A 17,153-nucleotide genomic window follows, 5' to 3' on the forward strand; every position below is an offset into this window, starting at 1 on the left:
CGGTGGCGACCAAGGGCTGGTGCCCAAGACCTGTGCCTGGAAGGGGGGGCGGAAGAGGGCCAGGTCCTCACCCTCGGCAAAGTTTCCAAAGAAAGGCCCCCGGCCGGCTCCTCTGGCTACGAGGAGAGCGAGGCGAGCCAAAGTCCCCGGTGATGTAATCCTCACTACTTACTACCTGTAGCAGGAACACGCTCTGCTCGCAGTGCGCCAGGCGCGGGAAGGGGGGTTAAACACACACACACACATTGATCGGCGTTGCTGATTGCAAATGGGAGCGGGGGGGGGGGGTTAAACACACACATACACAACTTTGATCGACTTGCTGATTGCAAATGGGAGGGGGGTTGATGAATGAATGGAAACTGATAAAGGGAAACTGACCAATCCTCTCCCTCCACTCCAATCTGGACTCCAAGGTGTTAAACTGCTTCACACACTGCAGGCTTTGGAGCAGGGAAAACAAAGTGTCCGTAGGAAGGAAATCTGGGCCTTGAGTTGAGGTTAGGGTGCACCAGTTGCTCAGGCTGCAGTCTTGCACGCCTTGACTGGGAAGGCAGTGCCATTGCAGCGAATGGGGCTTGCTTCTGAGGAAGTGGACTCTATAGAATCCGGCTGAAAGGGGCTTTGCAAGGAGAAAGAGCTGCCTCTGATTTCAGTCCTGCTCCTGGTTGCTGCCACTGCCAGCGCTCTCCGCAGTTGGTCCGGAATCTAGAAAGGTCTGGAAAGGGCCAAGGCTGCACAAGGTGGGGAGGGAAGATAATGTTGTTGTCCCATCCAGATGATCTGATGGGAGGGGGGGAGGGGGATTTCCTAGGCTGCACTTGGCAAAGTGGGGGGCCCTGGTTCTCCAGTTCAAAGCAATGATGTCAAGTGAAGGGCCCCCACCAGGGGAGTGCTGGATGCCCCTCTTTAGAGCTACAGGATGTTTTTCTTCTGTGCTAATAGCCTTTGCTAACATGACTGCAGTGTTAGGCTGGCCTATTGTGTTTCCACATGAACTCATGCCAAAAACTTGCAGAGCACAAAAGGGATGGGGCAAGTGACCATTGAGAGATCTGCAGGATTTAACCCAAGTCCTGGCACTGGTTGAGGAAGGGGGATGGAGGAGGCAGAGAAAGTGCAGCTCCTGCAGAAATTTTGCTTTCGAGGCCAACATTCTTCACTGGTGTTGCTCTTATTATTCAGGCTGCCGCTCTCGAAAGATCATAAGAAGAGCCCCGCTGGCACAGGCCAAAGGCCCAGCTAGCCCAGCTTCCTGTATCTCACAGCAGCCCACCAAATGCTTCAGGGAACACACAAGTCAACAAGACACAACTGGCATCCTGGTGCCCTCCAAATAACATAACCTTTCCAAAAGTTCAGGGACAAGCGTACTCCCAGCACTCCAAATTATAAAAGATAATTTTTTGTTAAAATGACTGTTATACGTCAAGCTGAAATGGATTTAGAGCAGTGGTCTTCCACCTTACCCCAATAAATAAAATATGAGGCTGGGGACCCACCATTGATCCCACACCCCTCCTGGGATCCAATCCACCCACCTACTCCCTGACTCCTCAGACCCCCATGAGGAAGGCTCTTTCTGAACTTGGCACAGCCATTTTTGCTTGCCAAAATAATCTTAGCCCCTCTTGACGTTTACGTCATTGCTGGACAGGCTACTGCAGTATCACAGAATGGAATACAGCAGGCCACAAAGTTGAACAGTGGAGCAAGTAACAATCCTATGTATGCAATCAGTGTGTACATAGTTTCATGTGTGGAATGTCAGACTGTATGCAACCCTCCACCCACCCCACCCCCCTGTACCAATTCAGCTCAGGCAGCACTACTATGCTCACCTTCCCACAAGCTATTGCTTTTAAAGCAGCCCCATTTATCAGCCTGTGCTGATTTTTCTCCCTGTATGTTTGCTTATGTCCACCTCTTGCAGATATTTAACTGAATTTACTACTATGAACAAGCCCAGTGACTTGGGTTAGTCACCGTCTCTCAGCCTCATCTACTTCACCCAGGGATGTTGTGAGGACAAAACGAGGGAAGGAACCATATGCACTACCCTGAGCTCCAAGGAGGAAGTGGGGTATAAAAATGTGACATAAATAAAAGTCCAATAGTTTTTAAATGTATGCTGCTGCTAAATAGAAAGCGAACACTATTAAACAAGTTCTCTTGTATTATATATAGTTTTGTTTTTTGCTGAATTGAAGGAACAGGTGGGAGATTTGTGAAGGAAACAGAGTTTTACTCATCACACTCTTAAAGATTACATCAACTAAGTGGGAAATACTTCCTGCTTACATAGTATACAGTCCTGGCTTTATACAGTTCACTGTATTTATACATTTCACTGCTTTATACACAAAAGTTAGCACTGTTGGATATATTCATCTCTGTCATCCCCCATTGTTCATAAATATATATTTTGTTACAACCCAAGATGAGCCAGATGAATAATTTCTGACCCCTAGCTCTACTTTTCCATGCCCAAGGAAGGTTTATATTTGGAAATTGGATGGTGGATGGTTGGCAACCTTCAGTCTCGAAAGACTATGGTATAAGCCTACAGCACCCGGTATTCCCAGGCGGTCTCCCATCCAAGTACTAACGAGGCCTGACCCTGCTTAGCTTCCAAGATCAGACAAGATTGGGCATGTGCAAAATTATTAAATGCATATAATATTTACAGGTATTTTTAAAACAGTTGCAAGTGTTCTTCAACCTCATGCTTCCCAAACCTTTTAGCGCTGAGACCCACTTTTAAAAATCAGTCTGTTGTGATCCACTAGGCAAAAAAAGAGATCTAGAAAGAAATGTATAATAATAAATTACTTATTAATTAATAATAATCAGGGTCCTTTGTTCCCAAGGCTGGTAGAGACCCTACATATAGTATGCTTGGGTAGACATTTGCTACTCTCTCCCTTGAAATGGAGTTAACAGACTGCTCCCCCCAAATTTTTCAGTCATTCCAGAGTACCCAGAAGGCTGAACTGGAAAGCAAGCTGTGCAGTTAGGGACTTCCAGGCCAGAGAAAAGGCTGGAACCGGGTTAACACATGATCTATGGCATGCCAATTACTAGAAAAATTGGAAAAGGTGACATTTTTATTTGAAGGCATGAAGATTACCTCATACCAGCTAACAAGTAATTTTCTAAATGTTTTGAAATCTTTTCACAACCCACCAAAAATTGGTTTGTGACCCACTAGTGGGTCCTAACCCACAGTTTGGAAAACACTGTTCTGGGCATATTTTCCAGCTCAAACTAGGGGTTCTTCATGATTACAGACCTTCAGTTTGCCCTCCTTACCCTCTTTGCCAGACTGTCAAAATCATCATCATCCCCAGTCCAATGAAGTCCAAGTATGATTTCAATAGATGTCAATAGCTTGGTTTAACTTTACATACGGATAGCTAGGAACAGAATGCTTCAATCCATGTTGGTAATAGCAATTAATCTAATCTAACAACATTTTCAGAGATCAAGTCTTCTCCCCCCCCCCCCCCCAGTTAAGAATCCCTCCTTTAAAGCAATATCACCCACCTCATGTTCCATGTTCAGGGCTCTGCACAGATTGAAGAAACTCATGGGGCAAAATAGGTAACTATTATGTTCCCCTTGTATGTGTTTAATGAATCTGTGTACCTAGGACAAACAGTGAAGAGGAGAGTTAATTTTTTTTGAAATACACTAAATGGAGCACCTGCTACAACTTTCCTTCTCCCAATTCATAGTTCATATTCTCAAACATGAAGTCTGAGAATATGATCATGATGAAGTTTCAGTGGAAAGAAGGCTGCAATTTCATGCATAGTATTGGGAGTAAATCCTATTGAGCTGTAAAAGGGCTGTAAGCGCTTGTTAAGCTGAAGCTTACTGCAGCTCATATTTCTAAAGCATTTCACTAGCAGGTGTAACACAGCTAAAATTAATGTTTCTTAATGGTTTGGCACATAACTGGCAAACTCTGAGCTAACCCACAGCAAAAACACTGCACCAGAGACATGCAGTATTTTGTATAACTCTCTACATCCTTTTAATCTACATATGTGTTTGAAATCTACTGGTACATAAATGCAACTTTTTTAATACATACAATTTGTAGAGAAAAACACACTTGTGGAAGAACACACAACCAAATGGCGCCATCCCCTGTAAACCCAGTGCTTTTTTGTGTTCCTGCAGGAATAAAAAATACTGGAAAGAGGAGATACTGCTTCTCTCTCTCCAGGGTACAGTTTGAGCTAAAGTGTCCAAACATTTTGGCAGGAGGGCCACATCATCTCTCTGACACTGTGTAGGGGGCCGGGGGAAAAAGGAATTAATTTACATTTAAAATTTGAATAAATTTACATCAATGAATTTATTAGAGATGGCACTTATATGAATGAATGAAGGTCTTGCAGTAACTCAAGGCCTATAAAAGGCCTTACACAAAGCAAGGCCAGCCTTTCCTTCTCTGCCACTGCTGCATCACAGATGTGAAACAGCAAGTAGTGGAGGGAGCCCTTGTCCCACAGCTCAGTTGAGAGGTCAAACAGTCGTCCTCATGCTGAGAGCAGTTGTATTGGGCCAGCATGGGCTCCAGCAAGTCTCTGGAGGGCCAGAGGCTCAATGGAGATGGGGGGCTCCCCGAGGGCCTGATTGGGAGCCCCTGAGGGCTGCAAGTGGCCCCTGGGTTGGGGTTTGGGTACCCCTGAGCTAAACAAACAACTTCTGTTGGTAACAACCCACTCTAGATCCAATAGGTTGTTGAATCAATATAATCAATTCGCTTTATCTCAAGTAGTGTCCTCAATAACTTGCTTTGATGAAATATTTTGTTTTGTTTATAAATGCATTATTATTATTAACAGTATTTATATACCGCTTTTCAACAAAAGTTCACAAAGCGGTTTACAGAAAAAAATCAAATAACTAATGGCTCCCTGTCCCAAAAGGGTTCACAATCTAAAAAGAGGCAAAACACCAGCAGACAGCCACTAGAACAGACACTGCTGGGGTGAGGAGGGCCAATTACTCTCCCCCTGCTAAATAAAAGAGGAGCACCCACTTGAAAAAGTGCCTCTTAACCAATTAGCAAGGGTCTAATGCATGCATCCATGAGGCCACATGAAGTGGCTGCCTCTGGCAGCCAATTTGTGGGGGTGACCCCCCATCAGTCTGCTTACTTGCCTCCACTGCTACTGCTCCTCCTTCTACTCTCTGGATTCGAAAAGGAAGCGGGGGACAGAGAGAAAGAGCGAGGGGAGAAGTGTGGTGATCTGGAATGTTGGGACATGGTAGTAGAGACTGGCACATTATCTTGTAAGGGGGCAGCATCTGGCATACTATTTCAGGTGTCCGGAGGTCTTGGGCTGGTCCTCACACAGAAAGAGAGGAATTATAGGAAATGACTATAAGCACTGTTCTAACATCTCCATACCTCTTACAGGCCTGATATGTTGAAGCTCTGCAGACTGAATCCTGCCTCATGGAAGGTGAAAACTAGAAAAAAAAAAGTGTCTGCAGGTCTGTCACACCTCAATCAGCACAAGGGAACTTGCAGTTTCAGAGCATTTGCACCACCTGGTGGTGGAAAAGGCACTGACCAGAAAAAAAAAGATGATGGCAAACAGAGGTTTTATCATCACATACTCCCACCCACCCACCCACAGTATCCCAAGCAATGCAAAACGCACTGCAAAGGAAGCACTGAAAAACAGGCCTCTCTCTGAAGCTGCAGCCTAACAATGTAAATACAGTACCCTTTTTCAGTAACAATGAGGATTTGTACGGAAGTGTAAATGTTAAGTGCTCTTCTAAGAAAAAGGAAAATTAACTGAAGATGGATTGGAGGAAATATACCACAGTTAATCCATTTCTGCCCAACGTTGCATATATGCAACAGGGACCAAATTATACACCTGTGGGCTGGGCAATTAAAGCTGCTGAGTTTAGACTAAGTTCTACTGCGAGAGTTTCTTCTCATCCACCATCTCTGATAATGGCTTGCATGCATTTCATGCATACTTACCTTCTGGTACAGTTCAGCAAAGCAAGCAACAAGAAGCCAGAAGAGAAACTCACCTTTCATGTTGCCTGCTCTGTCAAAAGATAGTGGGATCATGTTGGGGTTGTGTGTTTAATCAACAGAGGGCTCACACTGAAGGATGAGAACATGAAACCACTCCATTCTGCCCTGTATTTCTATTACAGATCACCCACCATTGTTACTTCATTTTTATCCCATCATTTCTCCAGGTAGCTCAGGATAACATACGTGGTCCTCCCTAACCTCATAGCATGCAAAAAAGGTGAGGCAGTAGTGGCTGGTCCTAGGTCACCCAAAAGTGCTTCTCAGCTGATGGGAATGTACTCAAACCTCTCCAATCCTAATCCATCTGGCCAGTCCTGTGTGACCAGATCATACACCACACATTTTTGCACTGGCACAGTTCAGACAGTCATCAAATGACACCTATGCAAGGAATTGTGCTTGTACAATACAACAATGGTTGCTGGACTGATGTCATAGGCAGACAAAACGTAGACCTAAAAGAACTCTTTAGCCATCAGCTGATGATGTAGGCTCCCCAGTAGCCAAACTGTCCTCTTTCCTCTTCCCTTGGGGAGATGAGAGGAGTTTGGGACAAGGATCTAGGAACATCCTGCTCAAGTAGACATAGCAGCAAACTATCGTGCAGTATCCATCAGGAGCATTACAAATACACACATTAGTACAGAGGGAGTCCATGCAAACCAGACAGTGGACCCTGGTTACCCCCCCCCCAAACATATAAGCAGGTCACAGGACTAAACATTCCACTGCTGCTGGAAGATCTGCTGGTGCTACTGAGCTACAAGACTGGGTTAGGCTACATGCAGCCTGATCCAACAAACATTTATGCAGAAGTCAAGCTTGCTTCATTCAATGGGACTTAATTCAAGTAAGAGTGCATAGGGATTCCTCTTAATTTTGTCTATCTTTGTCTTTGGGTGAAATTTATAAATCAAGAACACAGCAACAGAGTTCTCCCTTTGTTTTTGGACTTAAAATCTTTACTGTACTTTTTGGACCCCAAAACCCCCAAACAAAACCCCTTTAATGCAAGTACTAAGCAGAGCCCTTTCATATGGTAGATGTGCTGGTGTTGCTGCTTTCTCAGGCATCTTGTTGCCATCTTACAGCAGCCCGAAACAATATGAACTGTGAGGAGGGGAATTTCCTAAGTGAGGACATTTTCAAATATACTTTACACCAACGGTAAACAGCATGATTTGCCAAGCGCCAATCGTCTCCTAGCAACAGTTCCAAGCATCAACAAAGGCTCCCCATTCAAGTGCTACTTCTTGACGGTTAGGAATAGGCTATCCTTGGTGAAAGGACAGATAGGATGCTAAACCAAGTACTGTATATCCCCATTTTCCATGTTCAGAAATCACGAAAACATTAGTTACTTTGCCATTCAAAATCAAGGAGGAACTATATCTCCAATTTATTTTAAAATTCACAACAGAGCGGCTCCATAAAACAAGTCACATACTCAGTTGTGTGGGCCAGAATGCAATTTTCCTTATGATATTTAAACAAAGCTGGAAGATTTGGGCGGGCATGATAAAGTGAGCAAAATATTACAATTCTTACAAAAGAATCCCCTAAGATGTGTGAACTAGAACAAGTTTCTCTGGGGTTCTGGAATGTTACCTGCTGAAGCAGTAGATTCAAGCAGCAAATTATCATAGCATGCATGTAAACACTTGGCAAGACAGTAATCTGTATCATCTTGCCAGGTGGTAAGACAATTCTTATTACTGCACCTGCTCAGAAATTGGGTGGTTAGAGAGACCCAAGCAGAGAAGTAAGTCCTATTCAACCCAATGGGACTTTGTTCCATGAAAGTGGATTGTATCCTTAGTGTTGGAAGAAATCAACATGACAAGTATTTTCACACCTTTTTGCTGCTGTCTTTAAAAAAAACACCCTTCACTTTCTGTCATTCCATTTGGAAGAATTTTAACAGTGTTTAACAGTGACATACAGTTACATCTGTTATCAGTTATGGTCTCACTCTTATCCAGGGTGACCAGATCCAATGGAGGACACAGTGCCTATACCTTTAACAATTGCATAGAAATGAGAATTTTGGCAGGTGTAGCTAACATGGAAGGGTTTAAAAAGCAGCACCTGCCAAAATTCCCTCTTCTATGCAATGGTTAAAGGTATGGACACTGTGTCCTCTGTTGGATCTGGTCACCTTGCTCTTATGTCATACTCACCTCTGTGTGATCAGTTTGGGGACGGAAGTGGAATTGCGCTGGCTAGTTCCATTCCTGATGTGTGTGTGGCCTCTGGACCCCAGCTCTGCCTCCATACAGTGGGTGGAATATAAGCATGGATACTATGTGTGTACAGCTCTTCACACATGGGTTTCCTAACCTGCAGACTGGCAGTACATGGGTAGGGTTCATTCCTAGCTTCCACTCAGTAAGCTCAATCCTACCCAAATTTCTAGTGCCAATGCAGCCATGCCAACACGGCACACACTGCATCCTGTGGGGGGGTGTGTGTGTGTGTGAGTCACTAAGGTCTCCTCAAGATAAGAAAATTTTGCAAGTTTGTTCCATTACCTTGGGAGCGCACTGCAGCTGCATAAGTGCTGGAAGGCTGAATAGGATTGGACCCAATGTGTGAGAATAGAGTGTGGAAGTAGTAATCACATGTTGATGGGCAGTGGGGTCTGGCCAGTACAGATATGCTCCCCTTCACACATTACTGGAACTCATGAAGGAGAGAATGAGAAGTGGGGTGTTGGACATTTATTTTCCTCACACTCGCAAACATTTTGGACATAATGAAATATTCTGTCATTTGAGAGACTGATGATTCTCAAAGTCACTATCTCTCTCTCTCTCTCTCTCTCTCACACACACACACACACACACACACACACACACAGAGGAGTAAACCTTCCACTTACCTACTACTTTCTTCCCCACCCCAGCACTTTTCCGCTACCTTGTTTTCAGAGATGTACAGTATTACCTTAATGTGGATTCATTACAGCTCTCTTTGTACTAGAACAGTGGGTTCTGGAATAGTTCTAGAACCCACAGGTGGGTTGCGACCTGATTTGTGGTGGGTTGCCAAAGGGTGATGGAAAGATCAGATAACTAATTGCCTCAAGTCCTGAAGCTATTCAAAAACCAGATACTGTAGCTGCTAATTACCCAAACAAAGAGCTCAGCTCCTGCAGTTTGCAAGCCTGTGTAAATATAGGGAGTTAAATGTTTCAGGTTCTTTTTTCTGATTATTCTTATTTCTAAATGAATAAAATATTACAGTATTTCTTTTTAGATCTTCTTTTTAAAAAGTCTGGAAAACCTAGGTGGGTCCTGATAGAGTGCTGTTTAAAAAAGTGTGTCCTGGTGCTAAACAATTTGGGAACCACTGTCCTAGAATGATTGACTGCTATTCCAGCCAATGGGAGAAGTGCATACTGGGCTAATCAGCTCTTGTTTCCTGCCTCACAAATTAACAATGCGTTCTATAGCACTGTCTTGTACAGTGCTTAACTTTCTGGAACGGATTCTCTGCATCAGGAGAGGTGTTGCCGTACTTGATGTGGGGAAAAGTACCCAATTCATGAAATTGGATACCCTGGTCCAGAGCATGGAAACTGCTCTGGACCAGGGTATCTTAGAGATCGCCTGCTCCCGTACAATCCGGCTCGTCCTCTCAGGTCATCAGAGAAGGCCTTTTTACAAGTGCCGCCGCCTAGGGAGGTACGTGGGGCGGCTGCAAGAAATAGGGCCTTCTCAGTAGTGGCACCAACGCTATGGAACTCCCTTCCCCTTGACTTAAGAATGGCTCCGTCTCTTGAGACCTTTCGGCGAGGCCTGAAGACCCTTCTGTTTAAACAGGCCTTCTGAGTTCTCGGCCTTTTAACATCTTTTTAACATCTTTTAATATTTTTTACAGGCCTGATTCTTTTATGACTTGCTGCTGCTCTATGCTCTTTTTACCTATTTTTTTTACTCTGACTGCTGTTTTTTATGATGTGTTAATATGTTTTTATTAGTTTTTTAAATTATGTTTTTAATATTTTGTAAGCCGCCTTGAGTCCCTTTGGGGAGAAAGGCGGGGTAAAAATAAAGTTGTTGTTGTTATTATTATTATTATTATTATTATTATTATTATTATTATTATTATTATTATTGGATGACCCAAGGCAAAATCAGCTGCTTTTATGGAGTCATCAACACCTGGGAGTTTTATTTATGAATCAGGAACTTAAGAATCCCGCCACAGTCAAGGCTCATGAATTGAACTTTGGACACTGCAGGGAATTGTATGCAAGAGTCACTGGTTCTGCTGTCGTTCCCCACTTTTATGCATGTCTGTATCAGCCCTGAAGTGGATGCCGCCTGTGAGAGAACTAATGGAACGTGCAAACCGGGCACATTATTTTTGCTGTTTTAACTGCCATTGGCATTTTTATAGCTTTGAACTACATAACAATGACGTTTCATGGAGAATTTTCTCTTTAATAAGCTGATTAATTCTGGGAATGAAAACTATCAAGTGCTTTCTCTCAGCAAGACAGGTTGTGGGTGCCATGAAAGAGAAATACTACAAGGTCAGTCAGAGGCATACAGTATATATCTCTGAGATAGCATCTGGAAGAGAGAGAAACATTGCAGCTGAAATATGCAGAGCATTGGGTTGATGCTCAGAACTGTTCCTGAGCATATATAGGGCACAGCTAGACATGCTGTGGGAGCAGGTAGACCTGGACTCCAAAGACTATTCTAGCTGTTGCCACCTGTCTCCCCTCCCCCCCCCGGTTCTGTTTCACCTGCTTCCCCTTTGGGAAGGGACCCAAAAGAAACTTTGTACACCCTGATAAAACTCCTCATGGAAATGTGTACCCCAGGCTTCACAAATCCTTTCTTTCAATAATCATCTTTCAGGCAGAAAGCAGACTTGACTATAGTTTGCTGTGGATCTTACTCCATTGACCTCTATTCCCAGAGCTTTGTGGGATTAATAGCCCCATGGGAAAAGATAGGAAGAGTCAATCACATCTTCCAAGTAAAGCAAGTCCTCTCCTGCTTGCTGTCTTCTCTGCATCAGGGGTAAGTTAGTTCTTATGACAACTGCTTGTGTGCCTGGGCAGAGATGTTGTATGGAACTGAACATGCCAGATGAGACCATCTTTTCTCTTTTGAGTGATCCATTGTACTTGAGAAGTTAGCGTTCTGTGATGGAAAGGTAGGAACAATCTAATAAGACAACAAGCAATGTAAAAAATAATCACTTTTTATTAAGATTTAATACAGGAGTTTCCATGTTAAACCAGAGTACGTTTGTCTATTTTTATCCAACAGCACTGTTGCTAACTTTGATAGAAGGCCAACTTGAGATTGTGTGATGTGACAACTGTTGTCCTTGCAGGAATAAAGGCTCTGGAGGAATACACTGTTGAAAGTGTCTGTTCAAATATGCGTTGAACCAATTCCTGATCAAATGGGAATGACTGGATTTCTATAATCCCTCCATGCCTTTCTTCAATCGAATCAGAGGAGTCAATGTAACTATATGGATGCTGGTCACATAGACATGCTGTAAATTTTTCCTCTCTCGTCTGCTGTGCATGGACAAAGCTTTGCAAGAAAGAAGTTAGGGTGGAAGCAGCCAGAGATTGCTTAGACTGCCATTCTTGATGTCTTCCAGCTGGAGCAATGGTAGTCACCCTATATTGTATTGCAGGCAAGGGGAAGTTGGGCAAGGAAGGCCCAATCAGTAGGGCTTGCAGGCCTGGCTGTGTTTGCCTCTGTCCAAGAAAAGTACCAATATCTAAATAAACACAAACTCCTTCCCACAATTGGGAAGGCAAGGACTCCATGAAAACAGGAGTGTACCTCTGTCTCCACAATATTACTATAGGAAGATAGAGGAAGAATTGAAATGGGACATGTTAGTAGTTTTCACAATGCTCTAATTCTTGCACTGCTTATTCTCTTTTCCACCTTACTTTTTTGTTTGGAAAGAATTGGAAATCTTGAAGTTGTGTTAAAAGTTTCTCTGCACATAAAGGTGTTCTCATTTTCTTTTCCTCCCCATTTCACTCTCCTATCACTGCCTCTGTAATCTCAGATATGAATTTTTTAATCTTTCTTCTGACTTCTGCCTCAGTTTCCCCAATACCCTTTCTTTCTTTCTTTCTTTCTTTCTTTCTTTCTTTCTTTCTTTCTTTCTTTCTTTCTTTCTTTCTCTCTCTCTCTCTCTCTCTCTCTCTCTCTCTCTCTCTCTCTCTCTCTCTTTCCTTCCAATTCAGGTCTCATCCCCCCATACACAGTTTCTGACCACCCCCCTCAGTTTTTTTTCCTTTCCTTTCCATTTCTCTCTTATTTATTCTCGCTTTCATGATCACACTTTTCTACTGCTTGGCTTTTTTATTCCCTTTCTCCACTCTCTCCAACCTCCTCCCTAAATTTACCACTGTCATTCTCTTTCTTCACATTGAGATGAGCTTAACTTGGCCACACTGAGCTATCTTCTTTCAGCATTTTCTTTCTTACAGTATCAGGCTCAATCTGGTACATCTTGGCTCTATTTTCTTTCTTCTTTTCTGTCTCTCATTATACAGGCCTACAAAATGGAGGGCCAGAAAAGTTTTTCCCAAAATGTACGGTGGTTTGATATGAATTCGGGATGCCAATTCCAAAAATGGCATCTGTTTTGCCCTATCACCTCTAGTTTTGGAGATACAGTATAGCCTCATTAGTGAATGGTTCAAGCAGCTTCCTCATGAGGTGAGGAAAGGGTCAAAGTGGCCACACTGAGCTCTTTTTTCTTCCTTCTCTTTACATTATCAGTCTCTATTTGGACACTAATTATCTCTCCTTTATTCCCTTTTTTCCTCCTTTCCCACCAGTTAACTCCCTTTTATTCCTTGTCTTCAATCTTTCATTGCCAGGTTTGATTGGGCCACTACTTACCTGTGTCTCAATCCCCTTTCCACTGAGCTTTCCTTATTCCAATTTCCCATGTTATCAGGCTCAAATTTGCCACAATTAGCTCTCTTTTATTCCTCCTTTTCTTTCTTACCTTATCAGGCTCAATTATTAGGCTAACACTTACCTGGGTCTTATTTTTTTTCCTACTGAGCTCTCCCTCATTCCATGTTTTATGAGTTTCCATTTCTCCACACTTAGGTCTCTTTTATTCCATCTCCTTACACTATGAGGCTCTATTTGATCACCACTTAACTCTCCCCTTTCTTCTTTCCCACTGAGATATTCTGTTCTCCTTCTCTTTTTTCTTACTTTACCTGATTAAAATTGGCCATCTCTTGCCTCTTCTGTACTCCTCCTTTCCTTTCTTAAATTACCAGGCTGACTTTGGCCACAATTCGCTCTCTTTTATTCCTTCAGGCATAATCAGGCTCAGTTGGGCCAACACTTACCTGTGTCTTATTCCTTTTTTTACCATCAATCTCTCTCCTAATCCTCCTCTTTGTTTTTGGTTATCAGGCTCAATGAGGCCACACTTACTGCTATTGCATTCTTTCTTACATTTTCAGACTGCATTTGTTCACTACTTACCTGTCTCCTCTTCCTTTTCTTCCCACTGAACTCCACCTGAATTCAGTTTTTCTCACTTGGTGCTAGATGACAAAGCCCCATAGTTCCTGACTGCTCCCTCAGTCCTTAGCTCCACAAAAGACATAGGAGAACTAAGGCAGGGAAAACTAATGTGTTGGAAAGGTCTCCTGTTCCTCACAGTGGCAGAAACCCGTCAAGGGAAGGACCTGGTCGCGTTGGGGTCAGGGCTGCTGTCCCAGGGAGCTGGACTTGCGTCTGGGCTCTGGCGCGGCCCCCTCTCCTGCTGTGCGTCGGGATTTGTTCCTTACCCTTGGCCAGGACAGATGGCTTAACCTTCCTGGGCCCTGGTCACTGAACCTGCTCTTGGACAGTCCTGGAGCTCTATAACTGGTTCCACCTCTCAATTTGACCGCCTGACCCTTTCTGAGGCAATCAAAAACCTACCAAAACCCACCTGCCCGTTTCACATCGTGCTCACGTTTATGTAAGCCCCAGGAAACCAATGGCAGGATAAATCAGGTGTTATAATATGGTGAAATAATAATATAGTAATCATGTGAAGTGATTTCTCTTATCCCGATATTGGCAGTGCCCCTCCTGGGAATAACCTTAATGCATTCGGGTCCGTGTTCCCAAGAAACACTTGGTTCTGGCCTTTAGTTCATACCCACTTTGTAATTTGAGCTTGGTCATTTTACTCCCGCTGGACTGGGAATCTTCACTCCCCATATACTGACCAGTTCAATCGCAGTGCTTGCTCTAGGCCAGGGGTGCTCAATAGGTGGATCGCGATCTACCGGTGGATCGCGATCTACCGGTAGATCGCGAGGCAAAATGAGTAGATCACGGAGTGCCGACCCCCCCTTCAGGTGCCTCTGGGAGGAAACGCCGGGAGTAAGGCCCATTGTACTCAATGGGGCTTACTCCCAGGTAAGTGTGGCTAGGATTGCAGCCTCACAGCCTAATCCTAGGCATGTCTACTCAGGAGTAAGTCCTGTTATACTCAGTGGGGCTCAAGGTACACCAACATACATTGTACACATAAATGTTATATGTTATGATGGCACGAACATTGTAAAAAAAACTCTGGTAGATCTCCGGGCCTTGCTGGGTTTCAAAGTAGCTCCCGAGCCAAAAAAGTGTGAGCACCCCTGCTCTAGGCCATCTCTAGAGCTCATTCCTCAATCTTCCTTGTAAATCAGCCTCTGAGCCCTTTTTCAGAGTTGGTGCCAGATGACAAAGCCCCATAGTTTCTGACTGATCCAAAAGATCCATGGAATGTTCCATCAATGGGTAGATGGGTTTTGGTAGCTTGCTGATAGCCTCAGAAAGACCCATGTCTTTTGCGGGGCTGGGGGAGCGGTCAGAAATTATGTGGCTTTGCCATCTGGCACCAACTCTGAAAAAGGGCTCGGAGGCTGATTTGCAAGGAGGATTGAGGAATGACCTCCAGAACTGGCCTAGAGCAAGCACAGTGGACAGGTCAGCATATGGGGAGTGAACAGTCCCAGTCCAGGGGGAGTATAATGTCCAAGACCAAAATAAGAAGTGGGTTTTTATTAAAGGCCAGAGCCAAGTGTTTGCTCCAGGGAGTGAGACCCGGACCCCAATGCAATCAGGTTATTCCACAAGAGGAGAAGCTGCCAATATCAGGAACAAGAGAAATCATTTCACATGATAACTATATTAATATTTCACCATACATGATTTATTCTGCCATTGGTTCCTAGGGCATACACAGAAGTGAGAAACGGGTAGGTGGCTTTTGGTAGCTTGTTGATAGCCTCAGAAAGGGTCAGGTGGTCAAATGGAGAGGAGGCACCAGTTATAGAGCTCCAGGACTGTCCAAGAGCAGGTTCAGTGACCAGGGCCCAGGAAGGTTAAGCCATGTGTCCTGGCCAAGGGGAAGGAAGGAATCCCGGCGCACAGCAGGAGAGGGGGCTGCGCCAGAGCCCAGAGGCCATGCCAGGTCCCTGGGACAGCAGCCCTGACCCCAATGTGACCAGGTCCTTTCCTTGAGGGATTACTGTCACTGCGAGGAGCAGGAGAGTTTTCCAGCACATTAGTTCTCCCAACCCATGTCTTTTGCGGGGCTGGGGGAGCGGTCAGGAACTATGTGGATTTGCCATCTGGCACCAACTCTGAAAAAGGGCTCGGAGGCTGATTTGCAAGGAGGATTGAGAAATGAGCTCCAGAACAGGCCTAGAGCAAGGACAGCAAACAGGACAGCATATGGGGAGTGAACAGTTCCAGTTCAGGGGGAGGAAAATGGCCTAGCCCAAATTAGGAACTGGGTTTGCACTAAAGGCCAGAGCCAAGTGTTTGTAGATGGGAATGGGACCCGGACCCCAACGCAATCAGGTTTCTCCCAGGATGGGGCACTGCCTATATCAGGAATAAGAGAAATCATTTCACATGATAACTGTATTATTATTTAACCATATTATATTACATGATTTATCCTGCCATTGGTTTCATGGGCCATACATAGAAGCGAGAAACATGCGAAATGGATAGATGGGTTTTGGTAGCTTGCTGATAGCCTCAGAAAGGGTCAGGCGGTCAAATGGAGAGGAGGCACCAGTTATAGAGCTCCAGGACTGCCCAAGAACAGGTTCAGTGACCAGGGCCCAGGAAGGTTAAGCCATCTGTCTTGGCCAAGGGGAAGGAAGGAATCCCGGCGCACAGCAGGAGAGGGGGCTGCGCCAGAGCCCATGCCAGGTCCCTGGAACTGCAGCCCCGACCCCAACGCGACCGGGTCCTTCCCTTGAGGGGTCACTGCCACTTCGAGGAACAGGAGAGCTTTCCAACACATTAATTCTCCTGACCCGTGTCTTTTGTGGGGCCAAGGTCTTTGGGAGCAGTCAGTAACTATGGGGCTTTGTCATCTGGCGCCAACTCTGAAAAAGGGCTAGGAGGCTGATTTGCAAGGAGGATTGAGGAATGACCTCCAGAACTGGCCTAGAGCAAGGACAGCACAGCGAACAGGACAGCATATGGGGAGTGAACAGTTCCAGTTCAGGGGGAGGAAAATGGCCTAGCCCAAATTGGGAAGTGGGTTTGCACTGAAGGCCAGAGCCAAGTGTTTGCTCCAGGGAGTGGGACCCAGACCCCAATGCAATCAGTTTTTCCCCAGGAGGGGGCGCTGTCAATATGGGGAACAAGAGAAATCATTTCTCATGATTGATAAATTATTATTTCACCTTAATGTAACACATGATTTATTCTGCCAATGGTTTCCTGGGGCATACATAGAAGTGAGAAAGATGTGAAATGGATAGATGGGTTTTGGTAGCTTGTTGATAGCCTCAGAAAGGGTCAGGCGGTCAAATGGATAGGAGGCCCTGGTTATAGAGCTCCAGGACTGTCCAAGAGCAGGTTCAGTGACCAGGGCCCAGGAAGGTTAAGCCATCTGTCTTGGCCAAGGGGAAGGAAGAAATCCCAGCACACAGGTGAGGAGGGCGCTGTGTCAGAGCCCAGAGGCAATTCCATGTCCCTGGGACAGCAGCCCCAACCCCAACGCAACCAGGTCTTTCCCTGGAGGGGTTATTGCCTCTGCA

The sequence above is a fragment of the Tiliqua scincoides genome, chromosome 1, assembly GCF_035046505.1.
Source record: "Tiliqua scincoides isolate rTilSci1 chromosome 1, rTilSci1.hap2, whole genome shotgun sequence".
Lineage (NCBI taxonomy): Eukaryota > Metazoa > Chordata > Lepidosauria > Squamata > Scincidae > Tiliqua > Tiliqua scincoides.